Genomic DNA, 20,788 nt, shown 5'->3' on the forward strand with positions numbered 1-20,788 from the left:
CTAGCTCTGTCTTAATTATTTCCACGTGGTCTTCTTACCCGGAGCCGGCTGCCACGTACTGCTATCTCCAGACTCTCCATGTTGACTCCTCCTTACTCCTTCCTCTTTCCTCCTTGTCTCCTAGTCCTATTTTGCTTTCCTATTGGCCAACAGAGCTTTATTCTAACCAGCATGAGAAACATTTACAGAATGACATCTCCCATCATCTCCTCTTTTCTGTCTAAATAAAAACAAGGGTTTTAACCTTATCATAGCAAAATATATAACACAACAGTTATCCAATAAGAATCACAGTTAACAATATTTAGTCCATTAACATTTAGCAAGACTAAAAGAAACTATTCTATCATCTGTCCTATATTTGTGAATCTAAAGTCCTATATGTAACTTATCTTTAAACCTAACTAAGGAAAACTATAACAACTATTTGTCTTCAACTCCATCAAAGACCACAAAAGGTTAATATATAAACTCTAGTGTGATTCACAACGAACCTTCTCATGTTTCTTTCTTTTTCTAAAGTGATGTAGTGTAAGAGCAATGGTTCCCTGTGATGTTGCTGGCATTGGAAGCACCATGGTGGTGTACACCCGAAATACCAGGACTTGGAAGGTGCAAATAAGAGGACCCTGAGCTTGAGGTCAACCCTAGTATAATAGCAAGATTCTATTCCCCAAAACAAAGAAGATAGCTTAAGAAAGAACTTAACTGATACTGTTTTAGATCTACAGAAGGCAATTTCATATTGTTTAGTTAATAAAATATGAAACTGTCTTATACACCTCAAAGAATATGGACATTGCCAAGATACAGATCATTTCTGGCATTTCCTGTTTGTCCCATAGCATTTAGTTTGCCTCATTTGTCCTTTTTTTTTTTTTTTTTGTAGTAGTAGTTGTAGTTGTAGTTGTAGTAGTAGTAGTATTTGAGATGGGGTCTTATGCTACCCAGGTTGGTCTTGTTTCCTTGTGTATCTGAGGATAACTTTGAATTTATGATCATATTGCTTCTACCTACTCAGCACTGGGGTTACAAGTGTACCCTACCATGTCAGGTCTGTGCAGTTTTAGGGAATGTCACTAGCTGAGCCACATCTCCAGCTCAGACTGTCCTAACATTCATAAAGAAGAATGTTTAGGTCAGTCAGGGTTTTGGACACCAGGAATTCCAGCATCCCAGAATGGAGACAGGAGGGCTATATAGCAAAACCTTATTTAAAAGGGGGAATTTGACAAAAGGCATAAATAGATCCAACAGATGATTGTAAACTATCATTGTGATGCTGCTGCCTTTGAAAAAGTCAACCATGGTGTTTCGGTAACGGATTTGCCAAGAAATTAATGGTTCTGGATAATAAATGTTGGCAATACTTTGAAAAATATAAGTGCCTGTCTCTCTCCTCTCCTTAAAAATGTCTTAAGTTTTTATGTACAAAGACTCACGATTTCTTTCACTGGGTATATAGTCTTAAATAATCTGTACAAGAAAGGTCACTCAGTCCAATATAATGTTGACTGTGTATGTCTTTCTGGCACTGTTGTGTATGTTCAGCCCTTGTCTACATCAGACGGTGTCAATGGGACCGTCCTCCTGGTGACCCCAGGACAGCTTCTGGTGACCCTCTTCTTGCCTTCAGATGGCAAATGAGGGAAAAGAGCAACTCTTAATTATAGTCTTCAAAAAAGCACAAATAAAAGGACACCAATTGACATTCTGCTCAATGTTTCCCTTTACAAGTTGGCATCTCAGCCTTTCTGAAGTTCATCCCAAGCCAAACAAAACCTTCGGGGTTTGGGACCACAGGTGTGCCTGGCTCAGTGGTAGATCACTTACTTAGCATGTACAGGGCTCCTGTTTCCATTCCAGCCCACTGTGACTGCTTTCAGGGTCGACCATCAGGGAATCTTGGCAGCCCTGCCCTCACACATGTGAGCCCTGGCTACTTCTCAGCAGTGCTGCTGCTCCTGGTCCAAACCACGTTCATCCTGTTCCACTCTGCAGCCTCCTTAGCCTGCTCCTCTTATGCATCACCACAGCGATCATTTAGAAACACAAACTGGAAACTTAGGTTTTGCTGACTAGTTTTATGTCAGCTTAACAAAACTAAACTTATTGGAGAGGAGGACTCATCGGTTAAGGCAATGCCTCCATAAGATTGGGCTGTAGGCAAGCCTGTAGGGCATTCTCTTAATTAGTGATCAATGGGGGGAGGGCCCAGCCATTGTGGGTGGTTCCATTCCTGGGCTGGAGGTCCTGGGTTCTGTAAGAAAGTAGGTTGAGGCCCAGAGAGATGGCTCAGTGGTTAAGAACACTGACTGCTCTTCCAGAGGACCCACATGGCAGCTCACACCTGTAATTCCAGTGCCAGGAGGTCTGACACCCATGGCAAAACACCAGTATACATAAAACAAAAGTAAAGAAAATTAGGAAGGAAGGAAGGAAGGAAGGAAGGAAGGCAGGCAGGAAGGAAGGAAGAAAGCAAGCAGGTTGAGCAAGCCATGGGAAGCAAGCCAGTGAGTAGCACCCTGTCATGTCTCTGCATCAGCTCTTGCCTCCAGGTTCCTGCCTTGTGTTCCTGTCCTGACTCTTCCTTCAGTGATGAACAGAAATATGGAAATGTACGCTGAACAAACCCTTTCCTCCCCAACTTGCTTTTTGGTCATGGTGTTTCATTGCAACAGTAGATCATAACCCTCCTGATCACAATCTCCCAATACTCCCCTTCTTGCTCTAAGTGGAATCTAAGGATCTTACCTAGCCCACAAGGCCATGCAATCTTGAACTTGGTGCTGCTTCTCTGGTCTCATCTGCTACTCCTGCCCACATATAGGGTCTTTCTTGTTGCCGTGCTATCCACACCAGGAACACACCAGACAACCAGAGTTTGGATGCCCAGAACCCATGTAAATCCTGGGTGCTGCTTGTAATTCATGCCTCAGAAAGTGGAGACAAGGGATGCTCAGTGCAAGCTGGCTGGTGAAACTAGCCATATCAGCAAGCTCTGGGTTTGATTGAGAGACCCTGCCTCAATGACTGAGGTAGGAGAGCAATCAGAAGATGAGTTAAGACATTGGTTTCCGGCCTCCACAGGCGTGAATACACCCACCCATACCTGCTTCCCCACCGCATGCACACATGTGTTCAAATACTCGAATACATCACGTGCTCTGGAGTGTGAAAATGGATGTGGGGGCATTCTTTGAGTAGCACTTTCCCATCTCCCCAATCTTATTTCATTACTTTGTTCCTTAGTACTTACTGTGCCTAAAATTATGTGCAAGTTTATTACTACCTCCTGCCCTTTAGGGTGTGAAAGTCAGGGGTGGGGTGGATTTGTTCACGCTAGTCTTAGGAATGAATGTATGAAGCTTTGGTAAGTTACTTCTGTTCTTTGTCTTTTACTGAACTTGGATGTGCCTCTTGTCTTTGACTTTGCAGCGCTACCCTAGTCTCCTGGTTCTCATTTGTCTTTGACGTCTCTTTACATTGTTCCCCCTACCCCTCTATGACATCTTGATTGTCCCCCAAGTTTTCTTTTGCTTCTTACTTACTTCCTTATTTGGTTTGGTTAAATTTTTATTTAATTTATTTGAAGACAGGGTCAGTATGTAGCCATGGCTGGCCTGGAACTTAATACACAGACTACACAGACTAGGGTGGTCTCAAATCCAGAGATCCACCTGTCTGTTCCTTCTAGGTACTGGAATTAAAGGCACGTTAACCCACACCTGGCTTTTAGGTCTTTCTCCCCCACCCCACCCCATCATGTTGTCTATTTGTTGGATTTGGAAGCAGGTATCACTCTCTAGTCCAGGCTGGCCTGGCGCCCGTGGCAATCCCCTTGCCTTAGCATCCCGAATGTTGTAAGGGTGTGAGTCTGTGATTGGGGTTGCTTCTTGTCTTGTCTTGCTGTATGTTTTATTATCAGTCAGTTTTCTGCCTTATGTACCAGCCTCTTGTTGATGATTTCGCTACTTTACAGACTTCCCCCAAATCCCAAATCTGAGCATCCGTGGGATGCTCCTACTGAGCTACTGTCTTCCCCCTCAGATCCCCTTTCTTGTCTGTAGGCTGGCTAACGAACACTCACACGAGCAGAAGAATGGGAACCCTTTTTTTTTTTTCAACACTTACATACCTCAGGTCTTTTTGTTCTGTTTATTCTTTCATTTTTAGGGAGGGTTTCCCTATGTGGCCCTGACTGGCCTGAGCTGGCAGTGTAGATTAGGTTGGCCTCCAAGTCACAGAGATCCATCTGCCTCTCCTGTGCTAGGGTTCAAGGCATGGGCCACCATATCCAGGTTTATCTTCATTGTCTTATTTCATGCCTCTAGTAGGCTCCTCAGGAGTCAGTCATTGCTGTAGTCACCTGACTAGGTCGCCTCTAGCCTCAGTCCTCCCCAGAGTTTCTCTGTGAAGCCCTGGCTGTCCTGGAACCAGGCTGGCCTCAAACTCACAGAGATCTGCCTGCCTCTGCTAGGATTAAAAGTGTGTGCCACCACGGTTTGTTTTGTTTTTTTACCACCATGTGGTGCAGTACCCTCAAAGGCCAGAAGATGGCGTCAGATTTGGACTGGAGTCCTCTACAAGAACAATTAGTGATCTTAATCCCTGAATCATCTCTCCAGTTTGTTCCTTCCTTTTTGGAAACAAGGTCTCATCTCATTATGTAGTGTCAGTTGGCGTGGAACTTGCTGTGTACACCACACTAGCCTTAGTCTTAGAGAGACTCTTCCTCCTGAATGTTGGGTGTACAGGTTTGTGTCAGTATGTCCATGAAGAATATGAAATCTTTTGTCTGCCCTGTCACTCACAAAAGACTGCTTTGTGAATGTTATGAGTTACCTTTTTTCCTTTGGACAAGAGGCCTCAGCAGTGGTGGGCACCAGCCCTCAAGTAGCTGTGTCCTTGTGAGACAGTGATGGTGGTTGGAGTGGGCTAAGGATGGGAGGAACAGGTTTGTTGGAGCATCAAGATGGGTGACTGCAGGGGAAGTTTGGATAGTCACTCCAATATGTATAATTTTTAATGCAGATTCATTAAATTCTCAGTAAACTCAATATTTGTGATTGTGGAGAATATTGGTCAAGGAACCCAAACAAAATAACAGTAAGTAGCTACTATACGCTAGAACAGTGTTGGTCAATGGAGCAGAGGGAGCACTTGGTTGGGAGGAAGGAGGTGTGAGTTTGATTTTGCTGCCAACTAGAAATATGATTCTGGGTATTTCAGCTCAGCCTTTCCAAAGCTTAATCTGTAGAGTGAGAAAAATAGTTCAGATTTGTCTCTGCTTAAAGGATGGCAGCCTGCTGTTTACCTTGATAAGCCAGAAAGCCATGGAAAGTGCACACTGACTAAGCATGAGACTTCTATTTTCCTTTGTTTCCCTTCCCAGCCCTACCATCTATCTACAGTCTCACCCCCCCCAGCTCCCCTTCCCTCCCCCCATGCCTCCCTCCACTTTTGTTTCATAGCAGGAGCTTGAGGCAATCAGCCACATTCTGTCCTCACAAGAAGCAGAGAATGGCGAGTCTGGAGACAACCATTCGGGACCGGTTCACTATTTCTGTTTTAGTTTTTCTATGACTGCTGACATATGGCCAAGTAAAATTTATGTTTAAAATGTCTCTTCATCTATCAACTTTAGACAATATCTGTGACATTGGATATGAAAATAATAATTTTGAAGTAACATTTTAAAGAAAAATGTAACTTTCTGTATCTTTTTGCTTTTATTTGATATTTTCATTATCTTGAAACATGTTTATTGTCTTTTTTTTTTTTTTAACATTTACTCATTTGGTGTGTTCCTATATCCTCTCTGAGGATAGTAATACCTCGCCCTCTGAGACACTGTTGTGTTGTGTGGCCCAGGCTGGTCTTGAGCTCTTGGGCTCAAACAATCCTGCCTTAACATTCTGAGTAGCTGAGAAAATGGGTACCTGACTATACTTATCAAGACTAATAAATGGGTGATGTTTTAATTCTGCCCTCGGACCACCATCTGTGCTTATCTTTATGTTTGTTTTTGTATTGAGACATTTCTGTCCTGGAACTCACTTAGACCAGGCTGGCCTCAAGCTCACAGAGATCTCCCTGTTTGTATTGCTGTTTTTCTGCATGAACTTTCTATGCTTGCTCTAACAGCATGCTCAGCACCTCATCACTGTGTATGCACAGTTTTAAGTCATTCAAAAGCCTAGGAAATTATTGGGTATGTTCTTAAAAATTTTAGGTTAGCTGGGCGGTGGTGGCACACATCTTTGATCCCAGCACTTGGAAAGCACCAGCAGGCAGATCTCTGAGCTTGAGGCCAGCCTCATCTACAGAGTGAGTTCCAGGACAGCCAGAGCTGTTATTCAGAGAAACCCTGTTTCAGAGAGGGGGGGAAAATTAGCTTAGTAAATCAATCACTCATTTATTAAACAAATACTGACTCCAAGGGATGTATGTATGTATGTATGTATGTATGTATGTATGTATATATGTATATTATGTATATTATATTGCTATGTAATAATAGTGATATTTAGAATGGTAAGAAGTTAGAACTACCTGAGGGATTAGAAAGTGCTGGATAGTATTATGTCAATTTAACACAATCTAGAGTCATCTGAAAGGAGGGAATCTCAACTAAGAGAAAATGCTTCCATAAGATCCCTCTGTAGGGCATTTCTTAATTAGTGATTGATGGGGGAGGGCCCATCCCATTGTGGTGTGTCATCCCTGGGCTGGTGGTCCTGGGTTCTATAAGAAAGCAGGCTGAGCAAGCCAGTAAGTAGTGCTCTGCATCAGTTCCGGCCTCCAGGTTCCTGCCCTGTTGGGGTTCCTGCCCTGACTTCCCTCAGTGATGGACTGTTATCTGGAAGTGTAAGCTGAATTAACCTTTCCTCCCCAAGTTGCTTTGGTCATGGTGTTTTTCATTGCAGCAATAGCAACCCTGACTAGGACAAGATGATACTAGGATTATGGAGTATTGCTGTGATAGGTCTGACCATGCTGTTTTGAGGAGGATTGTGGAAGGATTTTGGAACTTTGTGCAAGAAAAGCCATTGAGTGTTCAGTCCTTGGGGGGCTTTTCTGTAGGAACATTGAAAGATAAGAATATTGAGGCAATGCAGACAAGAGGCCTGGCTTGTGATGTTTCAGAGGGAAGTTGAAAGACTTTTATCAGAGCCACTTGTTAGTTTTAATGAAGATCCTGTGGTTGTGGTTATCTGGGGCTGAAGAATCAGCTGTGATTAACAAGATACTGGAACAAAATGAAACCATTGCTCTGCTGGGATTATCGATGCTGGTCAGCTGGGGCTGAGAAATTAGCAGTGATTAACAGAGACATTCTGGCAAGTGTTTCCTGAGAGTCAAACGCAGAAGCTGTGTTCCAGAGGTGGCCAAGGCTGGGTCTTACCGGCAGCTGAACTTGGTAGTGTAAGAGTCACTCAGGTGATACCGTTTTGAAAGCATGAGGGGTCATGGAGCTGAGGTTTGGTACAGGGAAAGGCCATTGGTGAGGTGCAGCCTGTGGCACTTGAAGGCCCAGCATTGAAGGGGTCCTGCAGAGAAGCTGAGGCCTGTCACCATGAGGAGAGCCTAGGAGAGGCTGCTGGTGGAAGTGCAGCCCAGAGCCGCAGAAGACCCGAGGGTTTTGGAGACGCTAGAATAAGATGGCCAGCAGGAATAGCAGCAGGCGTGGAGTGGAGCTTGCAGAGCTTAGAAGACAAGCGTGTGCTACAGAGGGCAGAGCCAGAGAAGTGACCCAGGCACTTTGGAGGGGCCCAGAGAATCTTGAGTGGATCTCAGCACTGGACGTTGAGTTGTTTACCCTTCTGGAGTTTGGTTTGCTTCAACCTGGTGGTGACCGCGCCCTGGTCCTTCCTCCTGAAATAAAGTACTTAGTTCACTTTTGATTTCACAGGGGTTCACAGTTTTGAGACTTTAGATTTTAAGGAGACTGAACTTTAAATGTGTTTAAATTTGTAAAGACTGGAATTTTTAAAGATTATATACTTTATACATATAAAGATGTATATACATATACATACATAAATACATTTTCTTTTCTTTTCTTTTGGTTTTTTTGGAGATAGGATTTCTCTGTAGCTTTGGAGCCTGTCCTGACACTTGCTCTGTAGACCAGGCTGTCCTGGAACTCACAGATATCCCCCCTGCCTCTGTCTCCCGAGTGCTGGGACTAAAGGCGCGTGCCACCACCTCCCAACAGTCATTTTTAATGTGAGGTCTTGGGGTGAATGAGAAGAGAAAGGGCTGTGGCTTTACCGTGGTGGGTTTGCATGTCAAGTTGTCAAGAGGTCAGTTGCGCTGGATAGTTTTACGTCAGCTTGACACAAGCTAGAATCATAGGAGGGGACCTCGGTTGAGAGAAAAATGCCTCCATAAGACCCAGCTGTAGGGCATTTTCTTAGCTATTTATGGGGGAGGGCCTAGCCCATGGTGGGTGGTGCCATCCCTGGGCTGGTGGTCCTGGGTTCTATAAGAAAGCAGGCTGAGCAAACTATGATGAGCACAGTAAGCAGCACCTTCCATGGCCTCTGCGACAGTTCCTGCCCTGTTGGAGTTCCTGCCCTGACCTCCCTCAGTGATGGACTGTTATCTGGAAGTGTAAGCAGAAACAAGCCCTTTCCTCCCCAAGTTGCTTTGGTCATGGTGTTTCATCACAGCAATAGTAACCCTAACTAGGACAGAAAGTAACTTCTGTACATTCCTTTATAAAAATTAAAGTTTAGAGTTTTGGTTTTTTATCTTTTGCTTTTTAACTTTTATGTACATAGGTGTTTTGGCTGTATGCATGTCTGTGAACTATGCAAACCTCATGCAAGGGAGCCAAAAGAGGGCATCAGATTACCAGGAACTGGGTTAGATGGTGGTGAGCCAGCATGTGGGTCCTGGGAACCAAACCCAGGACCTCTATAAGAGCAGCAAGTGTGCTGCTCCTACTCTCCAGCCCCTACTGTGCATTCTTTACAGTAGATATGCTCAACTTTTTTCTGGTTGTTTTTGTTGAAGATGTTTTGTGTGGCTCAGGCTGGCCTCAGAGTTGCTGTGTAGCATCAGTGACCTTGACCGGCATTCATCTCTCAAATGCTTGACTTCACTAAAAGTTTTAGAATGACACAAAATGTTTTAATAGTGTGAGGAATTGCTTTTTACTTTGTATCAAATGCTAAAAGCACTTACAAGATATGTACAAAGGAGTTTGATTCCCAGCATCCAGCATCCAGTTCAGTAGCCCAACCTCCTGTAACTCCAGGGGATCTAATTCTTCTGGCCTCCCAGGAACCATGTACACACACATAGCATACATTCACATAGAAACAGACAAATACTCTATACAGAAAGCAAGGAAAATGTAAAAAAGACAGTTTATAATATATGCGGGCTTTTGCTCAAAACAACATGGAAGAAACTAGGAGAGGCTGGAGAGGTATTTGTGTGTGTGTGTGTGTGTGTGTGTGTGTGCGCGTGCGCACGTACTCCCAAAGGTGTCTTCCTCTGTTGCTCTCCACCTGATTTTCTGAGGCAAAGCCACTTACTGAACCTGGAGCTCATCCATTTGGCTAGGCTGGCTTCAGGGATTCATTCCTCTAAGACCCTGCTCTCTTCCTGGGTGCTGGGTTACAGTTGCAGGTGCCAGCACACCCAGCTTGTCTGTGGGCCCTGAGGTTCTGAACTCTGGTCTTCAGTTCCTATAGCAGACACTGCACTAATTGGCCAACTCTCCTCATTTTATGCAGGGGGAAAAATCTTTGGCTCAGTTATCTCAAATTTAAAGTCATGCCATTATCATGAGCCTATACCTATAATCATATCCATTATGGCTGCCCCTCTCCCCAGATGCTGAGTCAGCAAGGTCTGGAGCTCAAGGCTAGCCTGGTGAGTTCAAAATTAGTTTGTCTTATGTTATGAGACTGCTTAAAACAATAAAAACCTCAGGTGGTTCTTAAAGCTCACACTTTTAATCCCAGCACTCAGGAGTCAGAAGCAGGTGCATCTCTGTGTGTACTACGGCAGCCTGGTAGCCTGGTCTACAGAGTTAAGTTCCAGGACAGCCAAGAAGACTACATTGTGAGACCTTGTCTAATAAGAAAAAAAGAGAAGAGAAAGGAAAGAAACTAGGAAATGGCTTTCACTGAATGTGGGTTGTATGGTTGCAGATCCAGCAGAGTTGAGACCCGTCACAGAAGCAGCCAGGCCACAGAGCTATTGCATAGTGTGCAGAGCTTGAATAAAGTGCTCTTTGTGTTGGGCTCAGACCGAGGGGCAGGACTTGTGGCCACTTACGTTATTTCTGCTTGATGGAAATTGAGGCAGCCTCTAATCCTGCTATCACATGACAGCTACTTATTTGATTTTTGGTAATTTGGGAGCAGCTGCAGACAAACAATTATTCTACGGAAAGGGCCAAGCAGCTGTATCCAGACCCATTTGTCAAGTGCTTGGTTGATCACCCAAACCTCCCTTACACTGCCTTCCTGAAACAGGTACAGCGTCAGCAACTCACCTGCTTCTTAAGCATCTGTGTTTGAAAGTACATTTTCCTTCCCTCCTTCCCCTCCCTCCCTCTTCTCCCCCACTCCCCTCTCTTTGGAGACAGGGTTTTACTGTGTATCCCTGGTCAGCCTAGAACTCAGTGTGTACGCAGACCAGTCTGGAAGAGCTGAACAACTGCATTTGGACCCAGACACCGAGTGGTCGGTCACACCAAACTTCCTCCACCACCTTTGGCAACTTGCCTGCTGTTTAAGCACCTACATGTTTAAAAGTGCATTCTCTTCCTCTCCTGCTTCTGTCTTTTGACACAGGTTCTTACTATGTAGCTCCAGCTGGCTGGAACTCATAGAGATCTACCTGCCTTTGCCTCCCAAGTGCTGGGATTAAAGGCCTATGTTACCATACTTGGCAAGACTACATTTCCCTAATTCTTTTTATCACGGTCATCAACGTTTATTAGGTCCCTATTTCATTGAAGGTACTGTGCCAGATACTGGCTGTAAACTGTAATGTGGTATTGAGTATGGAAGCTTACTTTCCTCTCTGGCAGGTAGGTTAGTATTAGCTTTATTTCTTTGCACAGCAAGTTGCTAAAGAATCTGGTGTGAAAGACGCTGGAAGGCTATGTTTCTTTGGTCCCAGGATACCGCCCTCTGCCACCGTCATGTCTGCTGTCTGGTGTTCATTGATACCTCTGTATCATGTCATGTACTTTCCCAAGCTGTTGCCTCTGCCTACAGCACTCTTTCATTCTGGAGCCCAAAGACTGTCTCCTTAGAGATGCTACCTGTATCCTGGCAACTCTGTCCTCACAGTGTTACTTAGCTCTTGGCAATTCTTGCTAGCATGGAATTTGTTCCTTTTTTTTTTTTTTTTTTTTTTTTTTTAAATGACAATGCCTACTTTCTGGTTGATTCAGCCTTTTAATATACATTTTAATAAAAGTTGTTCTAGGGACTGAAGAAATAGTTTAGCAATTGGAGAGCACGTGCTGCTCTTCCAGAGGACTGGACTTGAGTTCCCAGTGCCCACAACAGATAGCTCACAATAGCCTGTAGCTGTGGTTTCGGGAGTTCTGACTTCTGTGGACACCAGCACACACATGTATGTATGTACAGATGCACATACACATCATACTTTTTAAAAATTATATCTTTTTGTTGCTTTTTTAATTTTATTTTGTTTTTCCAAAATAGGGTCCTCTGTGTAGGTTTGGAGCCTGTCCTGCAACTCGCTCTGTAGACCGGGCTGGCCTTGAACTCACAGAGATCCTCCTGCCTCTGTCTCCCAAGTGCATGAGCCACCACTGCCCGGCCTCATACACATAATTTAAAAGCTATTATAACTTAGGAGTTTAAGCGTTTGCTTGAATAAAGTGTCACTAGGGTCTTCTATAGTGAAAGACAGCATTGCTTTTGGATTTGTATCCACAGAGTGGCAAGAGGCATTGGCAATCTTCAAATCTCTAAAATCTTCAAATCCCTAAATAACTCAGGTTGGCCCGAGTTATTGTATGAATTTCTGTATCACAAATTTCTTTCTCAGTGATGTTCAATGACCAATAATTAGAAGCAAGTCTTTTTCAAAATAAAAATACATTGTAGAACTGTGCCATTCAGTATGGAAACTAAAAAACACATTAACATGAAGAGTAATTAAAATTAAATTGGATTGAAAACTTTTCTATATGGTCAGTTGCCAGAGATGTATAGTGGCTGTTACCTTTTGTGTATACAAATGTTTGCCTGTATGTTTGTAACTGGAGTTACAGATGATTGTGAGTCACTGTGAGGCCTTAGGAATCTAACCTGAGACCTTTGCAAGAGCAGTTAAGTGCTCTCAACCAATGAACCTTTTCTCCAGCCCTGACATTTTAAAAAGCATGTTCTAGTTGAAAATTTTAAGCACTTGAAATTCCCTGCGCATTTTTTTGCATGTTTTCCCCTTTGGCTGTGGCGCCCTCTAGTGCTTCAACTTTGTAAAAGCAATACCATCCTGCAGTGTTCTGATTCTCATTTGGTTGCAGCCAAAGAACCCTAAAACATGTTGAAAATCTCTTTCCTTTCTCTTCTCTCTCTTGGGAAATGTCTGCACCTTTTACCCATCTTCCAAAGGACAAGAGATTTAAACAAAACAAAACAAAAATGAGACTTGCTTTTGATACAAGTTGTTGTGTGGTCAGAACTCTTGAAGTGCTCTGTGAACATTATTTCTTCTAAAATCTCTAAAAGAAAAGTGTAGTGTAGCTTTAGGCAGTTTTATGACTGCCTTTATGTGTGAACTGAGTTACTCACTGCATACAAAATCCATGTCGGGTATTTACAAAGGGCAATTCACTTGGTCCTCACAACGATTCCATCTGCTCACTTATATATGGTGAAGCTACAGCATAGAAACCAAATGAAACTTGTCTAAGGTGTCAGTAAGTGGCAGAGCCACTATTGTGGCTTCAGAGTGTGTTGGTACAGTGAGGACTTGCATTGAAGTGGGTGTGGTGGAGAGAGGAGGCTGTCTAAACAACAATAGAACTCTACATAAGTTACTGCTGGCCATGCAGGACATTGTGGCCACTATCCACTACTGATTTTTAGTGGCTACTATAGATGTGCATGTAGTACCCCCTCATTTTGTGTCCGATGATTTTAGTTACCCTGGCCTGCAGGAGTAAGGGATCCACAGCTTGTAACTTGCGGAGTGAGTACTGTGCCATCCAACCCTTCTGTCTCACCAGGTGTCCTAGTGTCCTTTGTCCAGCTTGGCCGTATCATGTAGGCTGTCTTCCCATCGGTTGCTTTCTAGCCACCTTAGATACCAAATCAGTTGTAGGGCCACCACAGTTTTCTCTCAAGTAACTGTCATTTACTTAATAAAGCCTAAAACTGTTAGTGTGATATGGGCAGATGGGTCAAAGAAGCTTCCAGAGTTTCCTACAGGCGGGAGGGTAAAGTTTATCATAAGTCTATGTTACACAGAATAGGTGGATTATATAGGCTTGGCACTGTCCACAGTTTCAGGGATCCTCCAGGGCCTTGGAATGTGACACCCACAGATATGTGCAGGCTGTTACAGTCCACCAAGAATTAGAATTACAGATGGCTGTGAGCCGCTGTGTGGGTGAAGGGGATTGAACCTGGGTCCTCGCAAAAGTGGCAAGTGCTCTTAAACCACGGCGCCAGCTCTGGCCCTTTACCACCTTTTCTTGATTTGTTAGTCTTGAGCACTAGGAACTTCTTCCTCTGAAGTGTGGAGATTACTCCACTCCTCCCTTCCTAGCTGCGCCCTTTTCAATAATTATATTGTAACGTTGATTCTCCTTCATCTGCGGCCTTCATCTTGAAAAACAGACTATTAATGCTCCCATTTTTTTACCCCTCTTTGTGTCAGATTTATTTCACTTCTGCACCATCGTGACTTTTATATTCTGTTTGATGTCATTAGTTTTTTTTTTTTAATTAAAAATTATGTTTTGTGTGTGCACACCTATCTGTGTCATGATGCAAGTGTGGAGGTCAGAGGGCAACATGAAGGAGATGGTTCTCTCCTTCCACCTTGAATTCAGGTTGTCAGCCATGAAGGAGAGTGCCTTTACCTGCTAAGGCGTCTCACCAGCTAAATTTTGTTTGCATTTTCTTCTGTAATTGAAGTCTGGAAATAGAACGCAAATATAAGACACTTAATCTTGCTTCTAGTTTCACTCTGACTGTGTGTGTGTGTGTAAATTTTTCTGCTGTGGTACAAGCTTGATCTACTACTTTGTTTCCCATAAAGCAGACCTTGAGGTTGACATTAGAGTTCATTGACTGTTGAGTATGGTTTCTAGACTGGTGATAAATTCTAGGATCTAGTGTGTCCAGGGATGTAACTGGAGCCTCTTTTCCAATGTGCACAGCCTTGCATAGAGATTTTTAGACTGACTTGCTGATTTTTTTCTTTTGAAATGATAATGCTATTGATTAGACTAATGCTCCCTTTTATACTTTGTTATGCTTTGATTAGATTTCCTGGCCTGATCTGATCGTCTTTCTCCCTTGATTTTTAAATACTCTTCAGTTAATCTCATCCATTATGTGTGGATTAGACTGAATTTAACCCCTTGATTGACTTCTCCAAATTCCAGTAGCTCCCTAGGTACCGACCTTATAGAGACCATGCCGCCAGGGTGTTGTGTATGAACAGACCAGCTGTGTTCCGTCACTGTGCTTTGGTTCTATGTTAGCTGGTGTGCAAGGGGACACTGAGTAATAGAGGGTTCCCTCCCTCCCTCCTTCCCTCCTGAGATTTTGTTGCTGCTTCATAAACTATAATTTTATGTAATGTAAATATCTGATGGTCTTAGGTGACCCCTGTGAAAATGTTATTTGACCCTGGGGTTGTGACCCACAGGTTGAGAAACTGACTTAAACTTACTATGTAGCATAGGCTGGATCTTTATGCCTGAGCCTGCCCAGTGCAAGGGTTACAGGTATATACATAATGAATATGGGTACCCAAAGACGCCAGAAGCATGAAATACCCCTGAAGCTGGATTTATAGGTGCTCACACCAAACTCTGTCCTGCTGGAGCAGTAACGCTTAACCCCCAAACCATCTCTCCACACCCCAGGAATGATTCTAATAGTTTTGAATAGTTTGCTTAATACCACTATCTGTAGTGGGATGGACAGATGCACCATTTTTCTTTTCTGGTTCAGAAGGTTCTAGCTTGCTCACTCCCCCTCCTCCGGCCTCCTCCCTCCCTTCCTCCCTCCCCATTTTGTGCACTGTATGTTGACTTTCTTACTTTATGTCTAAGACAGTGTTAACTGCTCAAATTCATATAAGATGTGGTGTCTTAACACAGACTTCTCAGATATAGTCAAGAAAGCCTTAGGAACAGACGTCTAGATGTGAAGAAATGAGGCTCAGTGCATGGTGCATGTGAGACTGTTTGGGAAATGAGCTAAGAAAGAGACTCAAAAGCTCGAGGTTTGGCATTGCCATAATTAACACTAAATGCTTATATGCTGGGCACTGTGTTCTAGACTTCACTGGGATTAAATGAATACACTTAATCTTCACATCATCCTTTGGAGGATATATACGATGTATTTTTTTCCTCTCATCTTAAAAATAGTGACAGGATTGTGGCTTAGTGGTCATCAAGCAACTTGTCCAGGGCTCTGGGTGCCTTGGTAAGAGTCTGCTCTCTTTTCAATTGCACGTTACTTCGTATCTTCTCCCGCTAGCAATTCCCATTGTTTTTACTAGCCAGGGAATCTGACTTCTTGAACACAAAAGCTGAAGCGCTTTACTAAAATTGATGTGGAGAAAGAGGATTGGAGAGATGGCTCAATGGCTAAGAGCACTTGCTGCTCTTGCAGAGGGCCTGGGTTCAATTCCCAACACCCACCCTCTTCAGGCTTCAATGGGCACCAGGCAGACATGTGGCACACACATGCATGCAAGCAAAATACTCATATATACATGACATAAAATAAATCTTTTTTGGGATTTTTGTTTTGTTTGAGGCAGGGGCTCACTGTGTAGTCTTGGAGCCCACTATTAGGTCAGGCTGTCTTCACAGAGATCTGTCTGCCTCTGCCAGCAGAGTACTGAGATTAAGGCCAGAACAAATAAATCTTAAAAATAAAATTGACCTTCTTTCTTTATTTCTCTATTAAATAAATATGGAGGCGGAGATCTCATGATCTCAAGCGGCATGTGTGTTATTCATAACTTTACTTATTTATGGTTTTGTGAAAGCAGTGTTTACAAGTACTCCATTCTGGTTCGGAGAAGCCAGAAATACCCCTGCCTTTCTTTGCTTTTTTAGAGTGTCCAGAATACAAGAGGCCAGAGAAGCTGGTGGACGAGGGGGAGGGTAGAAAGAGAAGAGGCAGGCACCAGGCAGAAGTGACAAGCCCGTGGGGCAGACAGCGCTATTGATTTATGCCACAAGCTGCATTCTGGAGCAAAGAATTGAAATCTATTATGCCAAGCACATAGCTTTCAAATCCCTTTGAAAAGCAGTTTAGATGCCGTCTAATCTCAAATCATTTAAAAACAGTTTTGAAGTACCCAGAATTCTAAAATGCTCTAAGCAATTTGTCTCAGACTAGAATAGTGAAATTAAGGAAAAGAAATACCACTTTATTGGTATCTTTGTCTTATAGGCGGTGTTTGTATGACTTGATGTGCTTAATTTTACTTTTGATAAGTCCTAACAAGGGGGTAGGATATACCCTTGTACACTGTATAAAACCCATGTCAGAGATAGTGTAGGAAAGAAATCAGCCATGAACTCTACTTTTTTCTTTGAAAATATGTCACAGCAAATTAGTGTAAACACATGACATAATTTCAGGCTTTTAGAATCTTCAAATACTCTTTATTCACAGTTCCCACATGTTAATACTTTGTTTTCTTCATTTCCTGTGTTAAGTATTTTACTAGGTACTCTGGATATGGTGGCATATGTATTTGGTCTCAACAGAGGCAGACAGATCTCAGACCAGCCTACTTCACATAGTAAATTCCAGGCCAGCCAAGGCTACACAGTGAGACCCTGCCTCAAAAAACAAACGAGGGGCCGGGATGAGAAACTAAGCAGAGGAACAGAAGTTTTTAAAAGTTCTCAGAGAGGAAAAATGAAACTTCCACAGTATGAAAGAATTTTATATGAATAATCATATTCTTTCCATATAAGTCCTATTTATTTCTGCATATGTATGATTGCCCTTTTGTTAAGTTCTAGAATGCTGTGTTGTATATTACTATAACAGTCAAATTTTACATTATATTTGCATCAGTTTATATGAGAAGGGCTGATGTTACAATATAAGTTAAACCTTCAACTATGGATCATAACTTCAAGTACATGTCAAATCTCTATAGTTTACGTTAATTTGTTCAGTCCAGCGAAAATTTATCTTCAGTTTCTACATTTTTTTTTCTGTCAAGAATCCTTTTTGGTTGTTGTGATGGTAGTTTTTTGTTTATTTGTTTGTTTGCTTGGTTGATTTTTCAAGGCAGGGTTTCTTTGTGTAGCTGTCCTAGAACTCGCTCTGTAGACCAGGCTGGCCTTGACCTCACAGAGATCCGCCCGCCTCCGCCTCCAAGTGCAGGGATTAAAGGCGAGCGCCACATACCCAGCTAAGAATAATTTTTTTAAACTGATAAGTAGGAGTTGAAAACCAAAACAGATATTAAGCAGTTAGGTCACAAGGTGACTTACACAGTGCATGGCCACGGCATCCACGCGATGCCGTGAGAGACCACACTTTGCCTGCTTTCCACAGGGCAGCTCAAAGGCCGGGAGCCAGTTTGTGCTAGATCCCATGTTTGGCGACCACCACTCTCCCTTCTTCAGGCCAGCCCTCTTCCTTCTGCACTGCCATAGCCGCCAGAAATGGCAAGACTTTATTTTTAATAGTATCAAATGATGTGCAAATCTTTATAAAGATAAGAACTTATTCTTTATGCAAAAGTTAGGCTGAGTGAGGGATGATTGTATTTAATTTTCACGTGGTAAAGTAATATAACAATAAATTTTAGATGTACAATTCAGAACTGTTAAGCCCATTCTTATTATTGTGTACCCAATCTGCAGAATTCATGCATCTCATGAGACAACTCTTCACCTGCTCGCACTCATTCCCTGCCAGCTTCCTTTCTGTAGACTAGTCTAATTGCTTCATAAAGATGGGCTACAGGGCCAGGGAGATGCTCACCGGGTGAAAGCTCTTGCCATGTAGACCGACTTCTAAATTCAGTCCCCAGAACCCAGAGTAGTAGGACAGTCCTCACCTCTACAGCCGGCCCTAGCACCCTTCCCCCAACATAATAAGTGCAAATAAAATAAAAGCCAATGGGCTCATACAGTATTTGTCTTTGTGACTAGCTTGTTTTACTGAGCAAAGAATCTTCAAGTTTCACATAGAATAGTGTGTGTCCAAATTTCAAAAAACCAAAACCAAAACAACCTAGTTTCAAATAGAACAGTTCAAGTGTACAGCAAAATTCAGTAGATGGCACAGAGCTTTCCCACATGTCTCCTGTCCTTAATACTTTGCCTTCCTCCCTGTCCACATCCTGTAGGATAGCTGTACATTGATCCTTATCATAAGTATGTGTTCACATGTCATTATCACCCAGATTCTATATTACCTTATGGTCTTTTTATGAATTTGAACCAATGGATAGTGACAATTTAGTGAAAATTCACTATGCTCTGCCTGTCTATCCCTCCCACCCCTCCCTCCCCCCAGTCCCCGAAAGGAGTCCCCTACTCCTTTCACTGTCTACACAATTTTGCTTTTCTATAAGGTCCTGTAGTTGTAATCATACAATGTATAACCTTCTAGACTGGTTTTCGCATAGTAATATCCAGGTAATTTTTTTCATGTCTTGGGAACTCATCACCATCCCCTGCTGTATAGCTCTGGCTCATCTGGAATTTAATATGTAGACCAGGCTGTCCTCAGACCTGTGATGTTTTTGTCTAAGTGTAAGATAATAGGTATGTGCTACTATGCCTAGCGCAATGGTCCATTTCTTTCTAGCGCGGAACACTATTTCATTGTTCAGATGAACAAAACTTTTGTGTCCAGTCACTCACTGAAGAACATGAGGTCGGATCCAAGCTCTGGCAGTTGCAAGCAAACCTGCTGTAAACATTTGTGACATTTGTGTGTGGATTGTGGTGAAGATGTAGGTTGTCAGCCTTTGGCTGAATACCGTGGAGTTAATTATGGGATCATATGGTTGGAGTGTGTTTTTTTTTTAGTTTTGGGAGAAACTGCTAGATTGTCTTTGAAAGTGAGCAATGAGTTTGTGGTGTGTGTGTGTGTGTGTGTGTGTGTGTGTGTGTGAGAGAGAGAGAGAGAGAGAGAGAGAGAGAGAGAGAGAGAGAGAGAGAGAGATTTTATTGCTCATGTACACAGAGAATTTGTACTACTAGAGCAGAGGCTGTGGACATCTCATATTTCCAAGTTTAATCTTAGAGTAAGGAGCAATTGGTGAATTCTACTCTCTATCACAGGCTGTTTCTCTCAGGATGCTTTTGGACAGTGACTGCTTACTTAATCAAATGATAGAGATCCTCAGGGAATTCAAGGGCAAGGCCTTTGGATTTAAAAGATTCTCGAGACTTTATTACCAGTCACAAAATGGACCTTTGCCACACCATGTGAGTCCCTTGGGGTCACCCCTATTTGGGAGGAAGTCAGGCCTTTCTTGGCTAGTTTGTAAATCTGTTTCATGGCAACTTCAGCCAGGTGGGGACACTAAGGCTGTAGGGCAGAGCAGACTGGGACAGGCCCTTCCCGGGAGCATGCATGCAACCCATGATAGCAGAGGTCAGGCAGCAAAGAGAATGAGGGAGCATTTTGTGCAGTTTTATCCATGTAATAGCTATGTAGTTGTATGTTACTGTGGTTTATGGTGCAGTTTCATAGTGAGATGATGTTAACACTTTTTCATATGCTTATTTACTGTACTATACTTTCCTGGTGAGGTGGTGTTTTGTCCTTTTTAGCAATTGGTTAGTTGTATTCTTATTGTTGAGTTTTAGTTGTTTTTAAAATTTTGAATAACAGTCCTTTATCTGTGAATAAATTGTTTTCCCTGTTCTGGACTTATTTTCTTGCCTGTGTATTTCTATTGTGTGACCTTCCACGGGGAGATGTAAACAAATTCCTATTCACTCCAGGTAGGGCACCAGCAGCAAACCAGAGACATGAGTCCACCCAAGGCTAGCTTGGTGAGCCAGTGAGTTGGGCTTACTCACTGACAGGAGTATGGATGGGGATTGGCATCACAGAACAGGCAACTGAAAAGTCACTGCGTCTCTGCAAAGCCCACTCTAGTGTGGATGATGATGCTTGAAGGCTGTATCCTTGGGACTCCGGCTCAGCTTGCAAGTGGTTCCTCGGCAATGACTACTCACTCATACACCCTCAGAGAGGGAGCTTGTGGGTCCTCAGCTTCCTGAGTTTCCACATTCTGATTAGTCTAGGAGGGAAAGTTTGATCCAGAGGAAATAGCTACGTAATATGTTCAAAGAACAAAAGGTTAATTGTTTGTTTTTTAATGTGTGTGGGTTTTGTCTGCCTGTATGTTGTGTAGTATCCTCAGAGGCTGTCCTCGAACTCGCAGAGATCTGCCTGCCTCTGCCTCCCAAGTGAGGGGATTAAAGGCGTATACCACTATGCCTGCTGTATTGTGCCTTTCTACCCATGAGCCTGCAGTAGCCCTTTATGTATTCAGCCCTTTGGTTCCCTCATCATGAGTGTTGTGTAAT

The 20,788-nt window shown here is 43.0% G+C and overlaps 1 protein-coding gene across 6 annotated transcripts in view; it reads left to right on the forward strand.

Moving 5' to 3' along the window:
• Nucleotides 1-20,788, forward strand: part of Nrf1 (nuclear respiratory factor 1) — a 102,515-nt gene that overhangs the window by 18,138 nt on the left and 63,589 nt on the right. The window lies entirely within an intron of this gene.

The sequence above is a fragment of the Phodopus roborovskii genome, unplaced genomic scaffold, assembly GCF_943737965.1.
Source record: "Phodopus roborovskii unplaced genomic scaffold, PHOROB, whole genome shotgun sequence".
Lineage (NCBI taxonomy): Eukaryota > Metazoa > Chordata > Mammalia > Rodentia > Cricetidae > Phodopus > Phodopus roborovskii.